At 49.0% G+C, this 20230-nt stretch overlaps 1 protein-coding gene across 21 annotated transcripts in view; it reads right to left on the reverse strand.

Annotated features, from left to right (window-relative positions):
- CYRIB (CYFIP related Rac1 interactor B) overlaps positions 1 to 20230 on the reverse strand; it is a 154613-nt gene that overhangs the window by 115773 nt on the left and 18610 nt on the right. For 2 of the 21 annotated variants that reach the window (XM_070630968.1, XM_070630963.1), the window contains exon 1: positions 19475 to 19584. The exons of 16 other annotated variants lie outside the window; for them this stretch is intronic. The gene's annotated coding sequence lies outside the window, so the exon portion shown is untranslated. Of the gene's footprint in view, positions 1 to 19474; positions 19647 to 20230 lie in introns of those variants that run through there. 3 more of the 21 variants (XM_070630952.1, XM_070630973.1, XM_070630964.1) reach the window with 3 other exon arrangements.

The following is a 20230-nucleotide window of genomic DNA, read 5'->3' on the forward strand; positions in this document are numbered from 1 at the left end:
CATGGCTTGATGAGCGGTGCCATGTCCACATCCAGAATTTGAACCGGGGAAACCCTGGGCCACCGAAGTGGAGCACGAAAACTTAACCACTGGGCCACAGGACCTGGTTAAGTGATCGATTAGTGAGGCAATTACAGACAGACAGGCAACTACAATGGAGTATGAAAAAACATTACAACAGTGTTGCTGGGCAATCACAGAAATGGGTATTTAATGAACTCAGCCCGGGATGGAAAGTGATGGATGTAGGAAAGGCTTCCCCAAGGAGATGATATCTAAGCTGAGAACTAAAAGACAAGTTAGAACATGCCCGGCTGAGGCAGCAGAGGATCCAAGCAGAATTGTCAGCACGTGCAAAGGCCCGGGCTAAACTGCTGGTTCACATGGTCAAGCACAAGAGGCAGGAAGAGAGATGGGCCTGGATATGTAGGCGGGTGGGCTCGCTAGGGTAGCTTGCCCAGACTAGGCGACCTCCAGCCCTTGGGTGGACTCTGTGGTCTCCTGAGAGCCCAGGTCTTTCCCTGACAGCCCTTTTGCCAGCATGCCGAAGTCTCTGAGTCCATGCCACCGCACGAGGGAGGTTCCAGCCATCCCACATGGGCCCTCGTCCTTCCTTTTCCTTTTCCCCTCGGGAGTAACTAGGCAGTGACTCAAGGAGGGAGCTGTCCTCTACTGGTCATTTGATTCCAAAAACACCATCGGTCTTTCCCTCTCCCACCCGCCTTGACCTAGCTGAAGAAATGCTGGAATCATCTGGGTGCCTGTCTGTCTCCTCTGGGACATTTTAATCTTCCTGGAGGCTGACACTGTGTTCTGGTCATCCTGGTGTCCCCAGCACCTGGTACTCTTCCTCACGCATAGTAGGTTCTCAAAAATGCATGCCGAACTGAACTGATTTCCTCTCTCTACAGATGAACAGCTACCCAGAGCCCCGCCCCCACATACAGCAGCTCTGCCTGAGGCCAGGGCCGGACACCCCGAGACCCAGAGTTGTGCCAACTCAACCCTCCTCCCCGGGGCTCTCTATGCCACTCCAGGGCCTCTGCGAAGCCCAGCCTGAAAATGACAATCCTCTCATTACACCAATGAAGAACCCCAGGTCCAGAAGAATGATAGGACTTGCCAAGGTCTCTTAGCAAATGAGACAGAATGTTTTTAAGAGGGGCACAACGTTCTTAAATGGAAGGCCATCCTGTCACCTGTACCAGAAACATGGCTTATTGTAGGAGAAAACCTTAATGTCAGCAGGTCTAACGGAAGCCTTCCTTTATCCGACCACCAGTGACACCACATTCCACGACTCCTGGGATTTTCTAGGCAGGACTAAAAGTTCCCATCGAGGCAAATCTATTTATGGAGATGATTGGAACTTTTTTAGAGACCGGATATGTTTTTGATTATGGATCATTTTTTAGACTAATTCTCTACCATATGATCTAAGGCTACAGCAATTTTTAAAGAAAAGTTGAGCTCCCCAAACCACTTAATTCTCTCTTGTTTTTTCTGTAATGTTTTGATATTAAACAACTTTACTATGACATCAAAGACGATTTTTGAAGAAGCCGTTTCGACCTCTAACCTCTCCCCCAAAAGAATTCCCCATCATTCTGTGTGTCCTCTTAGACGCTTTTATTCACAGATCTGTACTGGATACCTGTGTATGTATTTCATTAAGAGAATTACTTCTGGTGTAGAAGTTCCTTAAATAGAGTCCTTTTTTCTTAAAAAAAACAACTTATTATGCAAGTCACTGGCATGATGTTTCTGATAAACACCACAGGGCAAAACCAGGCGACAAATTAAGCGCACCTGGAAATTCTGGGTCTGAGACACGTAGGGCAACATTTCCTAGCCTGCTTCCTTCACCCGTTACTCTGGCACTTCCCACATCCCAGAAAGGAAACAAAGGAAAACAGGTGTTTGGCTTGTTCCACCCGGCACAGCGAACTCTGCTCCTGAAATTCGCAAGAGTTGCTTATCGCTGAAGAGTTGAAGTCAGTATTTTTCTGCAAGCGAAATAACATCTCAAATAGTCTCACACAGTGGTTCTCACCCCGTCTTAACCAGGGTTCACGGGCGAGAGAGGCAAATTTTTTTAAAATACTGTTGCTGGGTCCCAACCCGGCACAATTAAACAGACTCCCTAAGGATGAAACGCCGGCATCATAGTTTTCCAACGCTCCCCAGGTGACTGTAATGTGCAAACGGCACTGAGGAGCAGCAGCTAGAATAACTCATTAGTCAAAGGAAGCCCACGGGAAATCCGATCTGGAAGTGAGGAACTCATTGTAATTAAATAAAATAGCAGACGTAAAAGTACCTAACAGTGCCCGTGACCCAGAAGACACTTAATAAATGGTAATTAAACAACAAAAATAATCCAAATAATTACTCCTGCTCCTCAGCGAATTCATCTTGTAATTTTATGGGCTTGTTTATCACGTGTTTTTTCTTCGCCGTGATTCATTTTATCCCTGTTACTAAAATTATAAACGTATACCCATAATCCTGTTCAATTACAAGAGCTCTGTAATATTTTCAACAACTCTTAATCACTTATTTAATAAAGCTTTCCCCCAGAACAGTGGCTTATACTAAACTCAATAAATGTTAGCTATTTATAATTGTTATTATTAGTCAGAATTCATGATATTTCTCCTTAACTAGGCTGAAATTTATTTGACACCATTAGGAGGACTTGGCAATGAAGTAAAAAATTACTAGGGCAATGGTTAACAAACTTATGAAAGCAGACTTTTTTTTTTTAATTTTTAATTTTTTCCTTTTTCTCCCAAAGCCCCCCAGTACATGGTTGTGTATTTTTAGTTGTGGGTCCTTCTAGTTGTGGCATGTGGGACGCTGCCTCAGCATGGCTTGATGAGAGGTGCCAAGTCCGTGCCCAGGATTCGAACTGGTGAAACCCTGGGTTGCCGAAGCACGGCGCGCAAACTTAACCACTTGGCCACGGGGCCGGCCCCTGAAAGCAGACTTTTATGCAAATGAATTCTTCTTTATAATTTTGTGGGAGAAAATACTAAACGTGATCATTGCCCAGGTAGCTAGTTTACCCATTCAAGGGGGTCCTGCGAAAGCGGACTTCTTAATGCTCAGCGGTTTCCATAGTGACTTGGAAATGCTAACACTGCAATTAGTTAAAAATGGTCTCTCAGTCCAGCGTTTCCCTACAACTGCCCCCCGAGCCTGAATCAGGAAGGGGATTCTTATGTGAGTTCACGTTACCCCTCAGTTACAACTGAGAAACCAAAAATCTGTTTAAAAAAAGAAATACAATTTTTTAATCAAAATGGGGAGGTTTTATTAAGAACATTCCCAAATCTTTTGTTTTGCCCTGCTCGGATGAACAACTGCAGCCCTCATCTCTCCCCCGTTGTGCTGAGCACAGGAGGCATCCCACAGGGACGCTGAGCATCCGCTGGGTTCGGTTCTGGACGCATGCCCGTTATCACAAGACCCTTCCACAGCCCACACCTGATGCTTGGCTTCCCCATGCCTTCTATCTCCTAAAGTCTGCCATTTCATGTTTTAAATCAACTGCACTCAAAAACACACATCCAAAAATAATCATGATGTGCACATCTCTGTAGGTATATTATACGTCAATGATAAGTGCTATGGTCTGAACGTTTGTGTCCCTCCAGAACCGACGACATGCTGGAATCCTAAGCCCCAACGTGAGGGCATTACCAGGTGCATGGGTCATGAGGGTGGAGCCCTGACAAATGGGATTAGTGCCCTTATAAGAGGCACCCCAGAGAGCTCCCTCACCCCTTCTGCCACTTGCGGATCCAACAAGAAGAGGGCCCTCACCCGACCAGGCTGGCGCCCTGATCTCAGACTTCCAGCCTCCAGGACAGTGAGAAATAAATTTCTGCTGTGTACACACCACCCAGCCTGTGGCATTTTGTTATAGCAGCCCCAAGGGACTAAGACAACAAGGCCAAAAGTGATCACACACGGGCCTTTGGCTAGCAACGGCTTGGTCTGCTCAGTAAGAATATAACATTGACTGTCACATGCCAGGCAGCTTCAAAGGCACAAGGAAGATGGAGATGAGGACACGGTTCCCATGTTCCAGGATCTCGCACTCAGGGGAGCATGTGGATTGGCTACTGCACACAAGGGGACAAGGACTCTGACAAAGGCAACTACGGGGCAACAAAGAAACACAAAGTATAGGGTCACAGTGGCAGCCCTAAATATTTAAAATCAGAACCTAGGAAATAAGTAAATATAAATAAATAAGGAGAGAAACAGTTGCGGATAACAATGTTAAGATTATTGCCATTCTCATCAATCATACTCTCCTCCCAACTCCCATCACTTAATCATTTGCCATTTTGTTTTACATCTGATGTTTTTCTTGACTCTTTCAATGAGATCATAAGCAGTTTGGGGGGGGGCACCTTGTATTATTATTACTATTACTGATATTACCATTATCAGTACTAGAAATATTCATTTTAGTTTCTACACTATTAACTTAAATGTGTATAGTATGTTGGATAGTTGGACATTCATACTACCTGAATACATATTAAAACTTCTCTTTCTAACTCACTCTGGTCGCCCAAGCACTAAATTACTAGTAAGAGATGATTGTGGGGAAGGCCTCACACAGGTGATTCCAATTTGTCTTGGATCATTTGCATTTGCCATCAGAAAAATTGCAATGTCTGCAATTGCCACCGGAAGAGATTCTCAGGGGATCCCCAGAGAATGGACTCATGGGACTGCGGGCACCATCTCCCCACACTGTCCCAGGACCAGAAAGAACCAAGGATGCAGCCTGAAAATAAACGCATTTGGAGGAGCCCTCCCCATTGCTGGAATTTCTAAAGTGTTCCCCGATCCATCCAGAATATGTCCCTTTCAATTAACCCAGGTCCTCCACGGCTCTGTCAACTTGTATTATTATTATTTGCCAAGTATGTGGTCCAGAAAAGAAGCTAACATATTGGGGGGGAGGGGAGGAAGTGTCCGTTGAAACACATTCCCAGCAGTTTAATTTCTTAATCATAACTGGTGCTAATTAGCCATGACAATCTTCTTCTTACCGGACAACAGGACCCACTATCTTCAGCAATATTGCTTCTACTTGCAAAACCAGAGATTTTACTTCTATTTGCAAAAACCCCCAAAATACACTCGGAACATGAAGAATTATATATGAAGGTTGTGTGCGCACACACACATGTATTTAAAAATATATCAACTTTCTACAATCCTAATACCAGGAACAACAAAGTACTTCGGACTTTCAATGATGTCAGCCACCCAGATGGGAATCCCAAACACCTTTTGGGATTCTTTTGAGAGACATCACTGATTGTAGGGTCCACCGCAAGTTTATAAAAATTCTCTGGCTTGGATTTTTCTACCCCAAAGTAGCCAAGGCTAATTTCGAATATTTTACTATACTGACATTGAAGGAATAATGACCCCTAGAGCCTCTTTTACTCACATCCTATCTTCCCTGAGATCATGACCCTCTAAGCCGAAGGACCATGAAAGGTGGAGCACACCTGTCTCCTGGATTCGGGGCCTGAGATCTGGGGAGAAACTGCTACTACACCAGGCAGCTCCCTTTCAAAGACAACACTCAGCAGTAGCGTCTACTAATTATCATTTCCCTTTGCGTTCCTCCGAGAACTATGGGCCATTTTCAGGATCAAATTCTGAAGCAGGATAAAATCCAAACATGGTTTCTATATCTTTTGCTTCAGCACTCTCCTTACATAGGCTGATGTCAGCTTAAGACACACACACGTCTTGCATTTTGCCATAGCATCATGGTCTGCTTATATATTAAACAAATGTTTTTAAGGAAACTGTGGAACTTGCAACTCTATGTCCAAATGATAAATTTGCCTTTAACCTTAAGAATTCTCAGAGATTTTAGGGGGAAGGGAAAGACAAGCAAGTAGGGTGCCTAACATATAAATAGTTTGAAGCTTTAACCAATCATCTCCTTAAACTAACAATATTAATTTTTATTGTGTACTTTAGTAAGCGATCTTCTTTCTTTTTCAAGAAGTCCAGTTCAGCACCCCTTTGATTTAAGAGACATAACAGGAAGGTGGAGAAGGAAGGAAAAGAACCATGTGCACTGAACAGTCACTGTGTGCCAGACTTGATATTGTCTCAGTTAAACCCTAACCCTGCAAGCTAGCTCTAGCCCTTCCCTTTTTAAAGGAGAGAAATGGGAAGAAGCTGGCTAACAGACAAGCAAGGTAAAGACAGTGTTTCTGAAATAACGGACAGGCGATCATCAAACAGCTTCTCAGTGTAAGGACGGTGACCCTTAAAGATGTATCACTATTTACTTGAAAAAGGGACATAGGGAGAGGTACAGAACATTATCTCTGGGCATCTGGTCTAACTGTCTGACTTTAGAGGTGAGAGAATCTGAAACGTGGAAGGAAAGGACCTAGCCTGTGAGTCAGACAGTAGGATCATAGCAGAGTTGGGACCAGCTACCCAGTTTCCCCAAATCCTAAATACCCAGGGATGATCATTAGCTTCCTCCCACTTCCAAAGTCCTTCACCTGGTTAACTGCTCCCCAGGTGTCCTTTCTCAGGTCAGGTGTGCCCCTTCAAGGAGCCTTCAGTCCAGATGGGGGCTCCTGCTGGGGACATCGTACTGGTGCTCCCCTTTCTCAGAGCGCTCCTCCCACTCTATCTGAATGACGTCGTCTCATCCAACTAGCTGCTCCCCGGACCTTTGAGTAACTCTTTGTTAAACCCTTCGTTCTGGGCCTGAGCCCAGTAGTGCTATCTACATGGAAACTGTGTAGTGCACAGAGACCAACTCATTCCAGGTTGCCGGAGAATTTCCCAGCTTCAGCAAAGCAAGTCTCAAATCCCGGGAAAGCCCTCGGCAAACCAGGATAGCTGATCGTTCTACTGGTGGTCGCCAACAGGGTCACACAGCCTGCTCCCAATTCCCCCTCCTCTCGCCATCCTCAGGCATACAGGCCCGGCCCCAGAGCCCTGTGTGTGCCTTGTGGTCACTCTAGCTCAGCACCATCCAACAGAACTTTCTGCAACGATAGAGATGTTCTATATCAGCGCTGTTCAAAACGCTAGCACCAGCCACATGTGGTGACAGCACCTGAACTCTGGCTAGTGTAACTGAGTTTATTTTACCTAATTTTAATGAATTTCAATTTAAATAGCCCCATGTGGTTAGTGGCTCCTGTAATGGACGACAGCTCTGGTTTTGCACACAGTCAAGCATCACTCAAGGACTGGGATATATTCTAAGAAATGTGTCACTAGGTGATTTCGTCATCGTGCGAACATCACAGAGGGTACTTACACAAACCCTAGATGGTGCAGCCTGCTACACATCTAGGCTCTGCGGTACTGATCTTATGGGACCACTGTCACGCATGTGGTCCGTCGTTGACTGAAACATCGTTATGCGGTGCACGACTGTATGTGAAACCAGGGTCCATCTCTGTGTACAGGAACGAGCTTCGGAGCCAGACAGACCTGGGTCCAAATCCTGACTCCGTTCTTTGCTAATGTGTCACAACTTCTCGGGGAAGCTTGTTTCTTCATCTGTAATTCTTACAAATGTACTATGAGACAATGTTCGGAGACTGGCTGGCCCCTAGCAGAACTTCAAGAAATAGGGTTTTTTTTAGAAGCAGCTAAACCAAATCTATGTAAAAATGCTAAAAAAGAGTCTGATTCTGAACCCAAAAGAATGCACGAGTGGGTATCAATTCAACCAGATCTCCAAAAATCCCCATGCGGTTTAAATTCTGTTTCTGAACTGCATGGCTGTCCTGCTGGGCTCGCCACGCTGCGATTTCTGTACCAGGCCTGCGGCTGGCTGTCACCGAGTGCCATTAGAAGGTGCCCCATTGGCAAGTGCCATGGGGCGGCAGCCCCCACTCCCTCCCTCTGGGTCGGGATGCCTGGAGAGGGGAGCCCAGAGGTTGCACAGTCCCCATCCTCCCGGAGCCTCTCCCAGGCCCTAGAGCCCTAACGAATCCACTCCCTGGGCAGGAATGGGCGGTGGGTCCCAGGAGCAGCAAGCTGCAGATCAGAATCACCCGGGGAGCTTTTTAAAACAGTGTTCCCCAGAACTGGGAGAATCGGGGTGTTTGCAGAAAGCTCCCAGGTGAATGGGCTGCACAGCTGGGGACTCGGTAATTTTCATCTGAAAGCTTGGGAGGGAGACTGATGAGCACTGGCAGGGAGGCACTATCCAGGGCTGGGGGAGGAAGTCCCCTTGTTAATGGCTCCCTCCCTCTGGCTGCAGGGGCAACAGTCAGAGGGCTGCAGGGCCCTGAAGCCAGAGCTGGGACACCAGCTGCTCCCCTCCCTCCCACCCCAAATGGCAGAGCACCTGCCCACCCACTGTCTCCTGTGCAGCCCTGGTGGGCAGTGTCCTCGGTTCCCACTAAACCCTGAGCACCCAAGGGCGGAAGCCCCAATCCACGCACCTCTCTGTCCCAGTGTCCCAGGGTTGGCCCCAGCCCTAAGGAAGCCCACAATAAACGCTATTATTGTGGTTGTTGCTCTCATTTCACTGAAAAGGAAACCAGCTCCTAGAGACAGTATGACTCACCAAGGCCCCATGATGCTGGGGGCAGGGCTGGGACAGGAACTCTGGGCTCCTGAGCCCAGTCTCTCCCTTCTACCCCAGCTCAATGCCCATCGCATCCCCCACCATCCCCCACCCACATGCCTTTTTTTCTCCTCTTACAGCCCAGATACAGGCTCTGCCAGTCCGGATAAAATCTTCAGTATTCCAGGCCTCTAACTTATAGGACCCCACCTATCCTCAAAACAGTTCGTGGGGTCTTTAGCACAGCTATGGAGCCTGACACATGCGGGTTGCCAATTAGTAGCTGGGTGATCTTGGACACGTTTCTTAACCTCTCTGGGCTCAGCTTCCTCAGCTGTAAGATGGAAATGATACTCTTTACCGCTAAAGATCGTGGTGAGGATTACTGAGATCAGTTAACGGGATCAGATGGCCAGCCAGCAGGAAGTAGTAACAGGTGGTAGGTATCATTCAGGGCTCCGTTCTCCTCGCCTGCTCCACGCTCCCGATTCTGGCCCACAAGCGCCTGCAAAGTGTGCCCCCTCTTGTCTCCTTCACTTTCTTCTCTTCCCATGGGCCCCCCCGAGCACCCTGACCCACTCCACGCTCCCTCGCCTGGCCTCTCTTGGAGACAATCATGTGGCACCATCTATCCACCCCCAGGTCCTCCAGAAATAATAAATGAGAAGTAACTTTTTCTATTCCTCATTCCAGACTTCCTTAATGAAAATCAAATATGGGCACACTCTCCAAGGCCTATAAACCTGAATTGCTCACAGGAAAAAAAATAAATAAATGCTTAGACGCAAAGAGAGTGAGTGTGGGCAGAGGTGGCCTGGTCGAACCTCTACGGAAAGGGCAGTCGATCTGGAACCACCGCAGAGCGCCAGCCGAGAGCCTGGGGTGGGCAGGGGGAGGCCGCCGTTTCCAGAGCAATCACTCCGGCTTCTCTCGATCGACCTCCACAAAAATCAATGGCACATTCCCTCTCTGAAAGGCCCACTGGAAACCATTTTCGGGTGTGCATGTGGAGAGGAAGGGGGATGGAAGCGAGGAACATTCTACTCTAGCCCCACCCTGACAGCCTTCAAACCCGCAGGAAGCGTTCAGCTGCCTCACGCCAGCCTGGCTGTACCAGTTGTTCAAAGACTGAAACACTTCCAAACAGATTGGGAAATAGTTGCTGTCCAGAGCCCTACCCCATGCGGCCCGCCCCCAGCACTCCCAGATCTTCCCCAGGATCCAGCAAGGAAAGAATGAATGTCAAGACACTGTGGAAGCTTCTAGAAAGTACTCTAAGGAGTGCCCAACGTCAAATGTTCTGACTGGCATCCCTGGGCATGGGGAAGGGGCAGGAAGGACGCAGACAAAGTTCTGAGGGATTCAGAAGAGGGACAAGGCCCCAATAAATGTTTGCTGAAGGAAGAGAGAGGCAGAGGAGGAGAGACCCCTCCATGTGGCAGTGGCACCAAGGACAGGCCACAGAACCACGGTACCTCCCTCCCTCTAGGCCACTCACTCCATCTGAGTTCAGGTCACACTGCGATAGAGGCCTCCCTAACCAGGCAAAAGGAAAGTGGGCGCCAAACCCCCTGCAAGATACAGCTGACGTCTTGCCTGCCCAACCTCCACGACCCCTCTGGTTACGATCCCAGTTTTCCCATGGGGCAGCCCCTAACCTTCCCCTCCACGGGCTCCAGAGGCTAGCATATTACCTAGGGGAGGGCAGTCAAAGCACAGAATCTTCCAGAACCAATGGCCGGTTCAAGAACAGGCATGTGACCCTAACTGGCCAATGAGAGCTTTCTCTATACTTTGGCTGAAGCCACCTGGGAAGGGGGGCCTGTTCCCCCCACAGAGTTGTTAACATGAGAGGGTGAAAGCCCGAATCCCATCTAAGGGAGAGATCTCTGGAGAAATGAGAAGGCGAAAGCAAGGCCAAGGACGGAGGGAGACCAAACCCAGCCAGCATGCTCCAGGCCCCGGACCCACGACCTCTGACTGCTGGGTTACGTGACACAATAAATGACCTTCTTTAAACTGAAGCTAGCTTGAATTTGGTTTCTGTCACTTGCAACCCAGAGCCCCAACTAACACACTTCTCAGTGAGTTAAGGAGAAGCTGCTGGTTGCTACCAGGCCCTGCTTCCTGCCCTGGCTGCCATTTCATCGGACTTGGCGGCTTGTTGATGGCCTCTGGGAGGCTGGCCGCAGGCCCTCAGCCCTCCACTTGTGCAAACAGAACACTCCTCTTTCAGGTGGACCCCCAGACTCCAGTCTCGTCCTCCATCTCCCACGCTGCCACTAAGGACCTTTTCTAATACAAATCTTTCAGTGGCTGGCGTTGCCTGCAGACGGTGACGCGAGCTCCTGTAACACACCTTACAGCCAGCATCATCCGGCCCGATGCCCTGTGTTCTCCACACAAACCCTCTAGTTCAGCCACACGGACCTACACAGAAGGCTCTCTCAGCTCCAGGCAACTGTGCACTCTGACAGGAGCAATGTTTCCACACGGTAGGTGTTTTCACAGTCGCAGTTGACACCATAAGCCCTTTGAGGACAACAGGGACCCCTGCTGCTCTGTAACCCACATCCTGTGTCCACTGAGGTCAAAGCCTGCTCTTCAAAGGGGTTAAGTAAATGTGCAAGAACCTCATAAACACAGCCTCTTCCCCCTCATGACGATCAAGACCCTCCCCAAAGCTTCCTAACACCCACCTGAGACAGAAAGAGGCTCCGGGTTGAATAAGCCTTTGTTGTGTAAATTAAGACTGTTTGAAATGGTTTGAACGGCATAAATTTCATCTAAAGCCACAGGAAAAGATATACGATTAAAACTTCTCTCCACACTGACCATGAACTGACAGCATTTATAATTGCAACGTGCAAAGAGTTTCATTTCAAAATAGATGTTAGAGATCGTCTGGTGCAACTTTCCCATTTTACAGAAGTGGAAACTGAGATTCCGAGAAGTGAAATGACGCCCCACAGTCACACTCACAACGCAGGCGTGCCAGGACAAAGACCGGGTTCTCTGCTCTCTCCCCCTGACGTTCATAAATAACTCCCTCCATTTTAATTTATTGTATCACAACACTGATTAATACATGCTCACGGAGCAAGGTCCGCCAACGAGAAGTTCTGTACGCATTTTCTGCTCTTCGCACTACTTCTCGCCGGGTGTCTGAAAAATGGGGTCCCTGCGTTTCCTGGCAGGGTGACTGGAGCCTTCCAGGCCTTCGGCTTCATGTGGTTTCTCACCCTCTCTAGGGCCCGTAAACAACACCAAGAGTGGCAGCAGACAATAACAGCTGCTGGTTGTGCAATGACAGGCAGTATCTACTTCCTAATGTGGACCTGGGTGGTGGTGGTGCTTTGTGAAAATGCCTACCCTCTCCTGGACCCAGCCAAGTTGTCATGAGGATGCTCATTCATTGCTTGGTGTTGTGTTGTTTGGTTTATATCTCACTAATCTCTAAAGATGAGATTAATTTTATCAATCTCAATTTGCAAGGTGACAGTGATTTCAAAAACAGCCTGGAGTTGAATTTCTGGCTGCTCCTTTCACTCACTGTGTGGCCCTGGACGAGTCACTTAGCCTCTCTGAGCCTCAGTTTCTTCACCTTCGAAAATGGCTGAACAGCCACTGAACTATCCACGGAACAGGGTTCGAGGCCCTTGAGCTCTACTCTAGGGCTAGGCCACTCTGCTGAGCCAGGCTATCACCTCAGATTCGCTGGGTCTTTCCCTTCCTGCCACCCGTCAACTGTTGAACCTACAGGCCACGATCCTCAGAGACTCGGCTCAGCCCAGCCAACACCATCCCATCCACACCCCTCTCTGGGGCAAGGTCAGGTGGCTGCCTTCCCGCCTGAGGACCAACCACCCGTGGCTCAGATGCGCCCCAGGCCCTATTAGCTCCGGGGTCCAGCTCTACAACCTGGTCATCCGAGCATAGTCCAGAAGCTCCATGGTCAAGTTTCTCCTCAAAGGCCTGAGAACCTCACACAGGCACCACGACATTGCTCATTTGTTTCCTCATAGAATCAAATGGAATTCAGAGTCAGTCACAAAGTCCATATGGCCCTTTCCCACCATACAATCAATAGAATATGTCATGCTTGCGAGATGCTTTGACCAATCTCTGTCCACAAGTAACTTGTGTTCTGTTTGCTGTTGTCACTGAGGGACAGAGAGGGGCCTGCCTGCCGCCCGAGCCCGCACTGAACCACCAGGCTTCACCGCCGGAGCTCAGCCCGCCCATCACGCCCCCACGTGGGGTGGGCCGCTCACCCCGACCCCTTCTAGGGCAGACGTCTATGCACAGACGGAACCTTCTGTGTCTATGCCCAGCCCGCAACCCCACCCAGGGAGGAGTCTAGACCTGCTCAGACGTGGGGGGAAAGCAGAACTCACGAGAAGAAACTGGAACTAGGGGATGGGGCTGTGCTAATGTGGTGGCAGGCCTGCTTGGGGCAAAGAAGAAACACACCGAGTTAAGCCTTCGACTTGTCCAAGTGTCCTGATGAACTGAACTTTCTGCCTCCTTGTTTATATTAAAAGTACCAACATCAGGTCTCACTCAATGCCAAAACCCCAAATCTCGACAAATGCCCCAAACGAACCTGGCGATGAGAGAATGCAGGATGGACCAAGCATCGCGATCTAGAACCCCAACAGACTGTTTATTTATTCAGTTGTGGAGCTTCTACGGGGGGCTGGGTGGGAAAGGGGTGCAGGGGAAGCTGCTGGAACTGCTTACCTCTTCAAAGCCCAGAAAAGAAAGAGAGAAGCTTTTCTTCTCTCTTCTCCTCCCACCTCTGGCTACAGCCAATTACAAACAGTGGAAACAGGACCTCGGAAATGTTCTCCAGGTGTGCACATACGAACACACGTTGCCCGTGCACGTGCACGTGTACACACACACACAGGCACGTAGGTGTGCTCAGCCCCTTGTGCTAGCCACCATCCTTAGAGAATTAAAAGCCAGTGTAGGGAGGCCTCACAAACTGCTGGTGGGAATGAAAAATAGTGCAGCCCCTTTGGAGAACAGTTTGGCAGTTTCTCGAAAAGTTAAACTCGAAACTCCACACGACCCAGCAAATTCCACTCCTAGGTATCCAGCCAGGAGAAATGAAAACCTATGTCCACGCAAAGACTGGCACACGTATGCTCACGGCAGCGTTATTCACAGCAGCCTCAACTGAAAACAACCCGACGTCCATCAACGGGCGACTGGAGAAACACCGTGGTGTCTACGTACAATGGAATATTATTCCACAATCGAAAGCAATGAAGTACTGATACACTCAAACGTGGATGAACCTCAAAAACGTTACGCTCAGTAAATGGCAGACACCAGAGATCACATATGATCTGACTCCACTTATATGAAATGCCCCAAAGGCAAGTTCATAGACAAATGCATGGAAACAAAAAGTAGATAGGCGGTTACCTAGGGCTGGGCGTGGGGACAAGGATTAACTGTAAATAGACAGGACGGATCTTACTGGGGTGATGAAAAGGTTCTAAAATTCTATTATGGTCACGTCTGCACCGCTCGGTAAAGGGACTAAAAAAATCACTGAACTGTACACTTGAAATAGATAGATTTCATGGTATGCAAAATATACCTTCATTAATTTCCTATGGCTGGTGTGACAAATTACCACAAATGTAGCAGCTGAAGACAGTACAAATGGATTATCTCATAATTCTGGAGATCAGAAATCCAGAGTGGGCTTCCCTGGGCTGAAATTAAGGAGTCAGCTGGACCACACTCCCTTCAGAGGCTCAGGGAAGAGTCTGTTCCCTGGCCTTCAGCTTCTGGTGGCTGCTGACATTCCTTGGCTCGTGGCCCCTTCCTCCATCTGCAAAGCCAGCAGCGTAGCATCTTTGAATCTCTGATTTTGACCCTCCATTTCCATCACCACACCTCCTTCTCTGACTCTGACCTTTGTGATCACATTGGGCCCACCCAGATAATCCAGGAGAATCCCCCCACCTTAAGGTCCTTAACTTAGTCTCATCTGCGAAATCCCTCTTGCCAGGGAAGGCAATGCATTCACAGGTTCTGGGGGGTAGGACATGGACATCTCTGGGAGGCCACTACTCTGTCTACTGTATACCTCAATAAAGCTGTTACAAAGACACAAAATAGCCAGTGTGGGATGTGGCCAGCATGCAGGGCTCACACAGGTGACCTGTCCAGAAGCCCCAAGCTGAAGAAGCCCTGGGGAGCCCCGTCCTAGGGGACCACACGCAGCATCAATGAAGTGAAAGGGTCCTCATTTTGGCTTCAAGACCCAGGAGGGAATGGGGCAAGAGAACGATAGATCCCGGCGAGAGGACCAGGATGACTGGTCAAGTTCTAGATGAGGCAGGGGATGCGGGGAGAGCAGGAGAAACGTCTTCAGTTCTCTCTGACTTGACTCCCCCAGCCCCGGTCCCCACTCCACTGTCAATTCTAAGGAAAAAGAGAAGTTTCATGTCTGCACGGACGTAAGTCTCTCGGAGTTCGGAAATTCCCATCTCGTTGATTATTTTACAAGAACCCAAATTAAGTTCATCCCAGGCGATGTCTGATTTTGACAAGCACCTAAATCAACATGTAAGGAGCCACTCGAGTCACGCCCTCAGCAGGCAGCACGGCCAGACCATTCTTCTCAAGGTAACCAGGACTGAGTCCCGCTCTGGCGGCAGGTTGTGCTCAGAACACCCACGCCTGACACCCCCTCTCCGCTCCCGCCTCACGGTAACTGCTGAGGGTCACCTCTCTGCCCAGTCTCCTCAGCTTCAGGCCCTGCCCACCACACTGCACTCCCTCCAGAGGCTGTTATCTTCTCCATCTCTTCTACTAGGCTGTGCTCTCCTACTATACATACAATAGACATATATCTACATATATCTACAGATGCATATGCACATATATGCACACATGCTCATATATATATACACAGTATAGATACCTACACACGTATATGTATATATACTGTAGGTGCATGTTTTATATATAAACATGCTTTTATTTGTAGCATACAGTTGGTATTCGAGAAATGCCTGTTTTCATACACATGTACATACATATATATGCATGTTTTATATATAGACATGTTTATATATATAAAAGCCTATATATAGAACACAGGTATTCAGTAAATGTTTCATATACACATACATGCATGCATGCATGTATGTGTGCATGTATGTATGCATATATATTCACGTATACACACGTATATGAATGAATAGGTAAAGAACAACACATGGTAAGCCAGCCCTGAGAGCCTAGCAGTTGAAGTTCAGTGTGCTCCACTTCAGTGGCCCGAGTTCGGTTCCCAGACATGGAACTATGCCACTCATCTGTTAGCCGCCATGCTGTGGTGGCATCCCACGTAGAAGAACTAGAAGGACCTACAACTAGAATATACAACTATGCACTGGGGCTTGGAGAGGAAAAAAGAAAAAAGAAGGAAGATTGGCAACAGATATTAGCTCAGAGCATTTCTTCCTCTGCAAAAAAAAAAAAAAGAACACCACATCGTTTAAAGGCAGAACAGACAGCAAAGCTGAAATGAAACCGCCAGGGCGGCTCTCCTTCTCTGCTGCCTCCCTAGGCGTTAGTGTAGTGCCTGCTGGCTCTTAGTATGCACTCAATAAACAGTGGTGGAAGGGATGGATGGCCAGCCAAGTTTCAGTCAATGTGCATTTACTGAGCAAGCGCCACATGGTGCCAGGCTCTGGGGAGCCGAGGCAAATAGCAGACAGATGTGGTCTCTGCCTTCACCATGGTGCAGGAGACCTAAGAACCAGCATGCGAACCGCACACACTACCTACGAGTCGAGAGGAGGGCTACGAAGGGAAGGATGGGGTGTCAGATGGAGCAAAGGGGAGAGCCACAGGAAAGACTGTCAGAGGAGGAAAGACGGAAACCGAGGAAGGAGGCATCTGCCTTGTGAAGACCCAGGGACACAGGACCAGGCAGAGGGAACAGCATGCGCCAAGGGTGGAAAGAGCCCAGATCTCTGGGGAACGACAGGAGCTGGGGGGCTGCAGCCAGCCCAGAAGGGCAGAGAGGCAGCACGGAGTTCAGAGGAAGGCAGAGGCCGGGTCCTCAGACCCTGGGTTTTGCTTAGTGTTTAAATGACAGCAGGAAGCCATTGAGGGTTTTAAGCAGAGGGACTTTATGATCTGATTTACACCTTCAGAAGATCAGGTCCAGTCTGAAGAATGAGTTGGAGAGAGAGAAAAACACCCTCCCAGCACCCTGCCCACTTGTCAAAGAGGAAGAAACAAGCCTGCTGGCTACCCGTGAGCCCCACTCAGAAAGGGAGCATATGACTCAGCCATCACCAGTTCACTGCGCTACTCAGACATTTCATAAGCACCTAGTATGCAACAGCCTGAGATAAATATCAGAGGATGAGATGAGGGTGACACACTCCCCATCCTCCGGGAGCCTAAAATTTCTACTGTCCAAGATCAGCCAGCTTGGCCCAGACTAGAAGAATTTAACTCAGACCAATACTTCTGAAAGGAACAGAGATTCAGAGCTCTGGATCAACACAGTGTCCTTATTTCCTCCTTTCTTTATCATTCATTTATTTATACCTTGCCTCTTTCCAAAAGAGGGCTCAGAGAGCTTGCCATAAAAAAGGATCCATGAAGATAATAAACAGAAAAAGAAAATGACCATGGAAATGATGCAAATAGACTGAACCTAAGGGCTGGTTATAGCTTCTGTGAGTAAGCACAAATTTGGCTCTGAGCTTCCTGGCAGCCAGGGCAAAAAGGAATACAGGGTAAGGAGGAAGAACAACCTTTCTTGTAGGGGAACACAGCTTTTCCTGGCTGTCCCTAAATTCTAAAAATCAAAGGTGGGATCTGTTGTGGGTGGGCAAGGAAGGTGACCTTGGGTGAAGGCACCCTCTAATTCATTCACCTTGTTCATTAAAGAACTCAACATCTTCCCTTACCAATGTGTCCTTCATCTAGTTATACTTGTTACCAAGCTAGAAACTGGCATTTCTTGATAACTTTATCTTTCTTACTCCCTCCCTCCCCATCAGCGCCTTCGCACACAGTAAATTGGTCACGAGGTCTGTCAACTCCATCCCCTGAACAGTTCTCAGATCCATTCTCTCCTTTCAAGGTCCAGCACCCCTGCCTGACTGCCGGCTACCCAGCCTCAGAAACGACCTCCTAATGACGTCCCTGCCTCTAGCCTGGCTCTTCTCCACAGTGTCACCAGTGTGATTTTTCTGGAAATGGTGTATCTGGCAGCATGGATTTTCTGCTTTCAATCCTCTCGTGTATGGACTTATCCCACCCTCCCCCATTGGGCAGCAGTCACGCAGCTTGGGCAGGACTGACCGTATCTCCCTTCCAGGCGGCCACTGGCTGGACTAAGGCAAGGAGCCCCAGTGGTCTTAATCCCTTTGTCACAGGGAGCCATTCAAGGAAGTGGGAACGCAGGCCTAAGCCAATCAGCACACAGCATTCTACCAGCCACAGTGATTGGCTCCAGAGTGTACACATGACCTAAGGTGATCCAATAAGAATTCGGGAGGAGAAGTAGATGTGAAGGCTGGAACTGCGGAAGCCACGTTACCACCACGAGGGAGGCAGCCTGAGGACGAAGCTCACACAGGAGGGCAGAACTGAGAGAACAGCAAAGAAATGAGCCAGGGCCCAGATCAAACCCCACCTAGAGGCTGCCCTATCCTTGGACATTTATGGTTATCAGCAACTGAAGTACATCTATTCTCCATAATCGCAACACAAAATACAAACTCCTTAGCATGGTGTACAACAGGGGTCAGCCAAGCACAGCTCACGGGCCGGATCAGGCCCACTACCTGTGTTTGTCAATAAAGCTTTATTGGAAACAGCCACACTCACTCCTTTAAGGACTGTCCACAGCTGCTCCGACACTAGCACAGCAGAGCAGAGCAGTTGCAACAGAGACCATATGGCCCACACACCCTAAATAGTTGCCATCTCATTCTTTACAGAAAGTGTTCCCTGACCCCTAGCATATGGATCATCCATAATGACTGCTCATCCACCACGCTCTGCCCCCGCCCATGGTAACACCTGCCACCTCCCGGGTTTGGTTATGCTGAGCCCTCACTGAGCCTAGCTAAATCCTTGCATCCCACCAACCTCGGCTCTTCTCTGCAGGTCCCCCATCAGGGTTAGGAGTCCCCTGGGCAGACACAGCACCTTTGCCTGCCGCGTTCTCCCATCGTCCTGGGAGGGGCTATCCAACTGTGTGCCTGTCTCCACCCCTGGACCGTAAGGCCCTTAAAGCAGGGATGATGGACTCCTTATCTCTGGATCCCTCCCTGTCTCAGCACAGCGAGGCGTGACACAGCAAGTGGCTGAGTTCTGCTGACCTGACGTGCAGCAGACTGGGTCTTCAGGGAAAGGGACCAGGCCAACATCACACAAAGCGGGAGATTGGGGAGCATCATCAGCAAGCTTGCCATCTCACCATCTCACCAGGGCCCATATTAGGGACAGGTGCCTCCCTATGGCCTCAGCGGTACAGGTCAGTCAGGGTTACAGACCACAGAAGTCAGTTGTGACTATTTTACGGAAAAAAAGGAATCCAATGAGAAAATAACGGGAAGTTCCCAGAATCAACAGGCAGGCTGGAGAACCAGGCTGGGGAAAAGGAGCAGAGGAGTCTCGGCAGAGGGGGAAAGTGGCCAAGGCCACGCCACTGGACGTCTGCAAGGACACTCACCATCTCCACTGGACTCGACTCAAGGACCTCTAACTGCCTCCCTCCAAGGCTTACACATTGGGGGTCCCCCAAACAGGAAGGTTTGAAAGATGCTGAGCACCCCAAAATATAGAAAGTGCCCCTGAGACACACCAACTCACCAAACTATGGAATCAAGTGACTGCAGATCCAGGAGCCCCGTGTCACCATAACTGGGTCCCACCCAGGGAATCAGGGGTTCTCCGGGCGGCAGAAGTGAGGGAGAGGCCTGTGTGTGTCTACACAGACTCAGAGCCAAGTGTGAACAAAGGAAGTGTTTCTTCATCTCTCACCACAGGGAGCAAGTGTCAAGCAGAATTTCAAGCATCTGCTATTGCAAAACATCTAAAGTTGTAGCGAAAGGTCATTTCCAGAAACCTCCCTCTCCCCGACCCCATGAAGACCTCAGGCTTCAGCTCCATCCTGGATAACCGGAGGTCATTATCTGAAGTTCATTCATTCATTCGTTCATTCGTTCACTCATTCGTTCTGCAATCTGTCCCAAGACCCCAATGTGCCAAGTCCTGTGCTGGCACTGGGGTAACGAAGATGAGTCAGTCACCATCCCTGACTTCTAGAAGTTCTGATGGCTGGAGGAGAGGATGAAAGAAGTTTCGTTTTGGGGGTGGCCACTGTAGTGGAGGGTTAGAGGTTGGCAATGGGAGTGTGTGCCTCAGACCTCTGTCAGCAGTTGCTGGGCATCGCTCCATTTCTTTACACACACACACGCACACACACACACACACACCCCCAGTGAGCTACCTCTGTGATCAGCCACCAGCCCTAGGACCGTGGTCAGGAGGACTCAGGCTGCTGGTCCAAATCTGGACCCTCTTGGCTACTGAGTTGGCTAAAAACGTCAAGTCTTGGGCAGCCTG

This window comes from Equus przewalskii, chromosome 8 (assembly GCF_037783145.1).
Source record: "Equus przewalskii isolate Varuska chromosome 8, EquPr2, whole genome shotgun sequence".
NCBI lineage: Eukaryota > Metazoa > Chordata > Mammalia > Perissodactyla > Equidae > Equus > Equus przewalskii.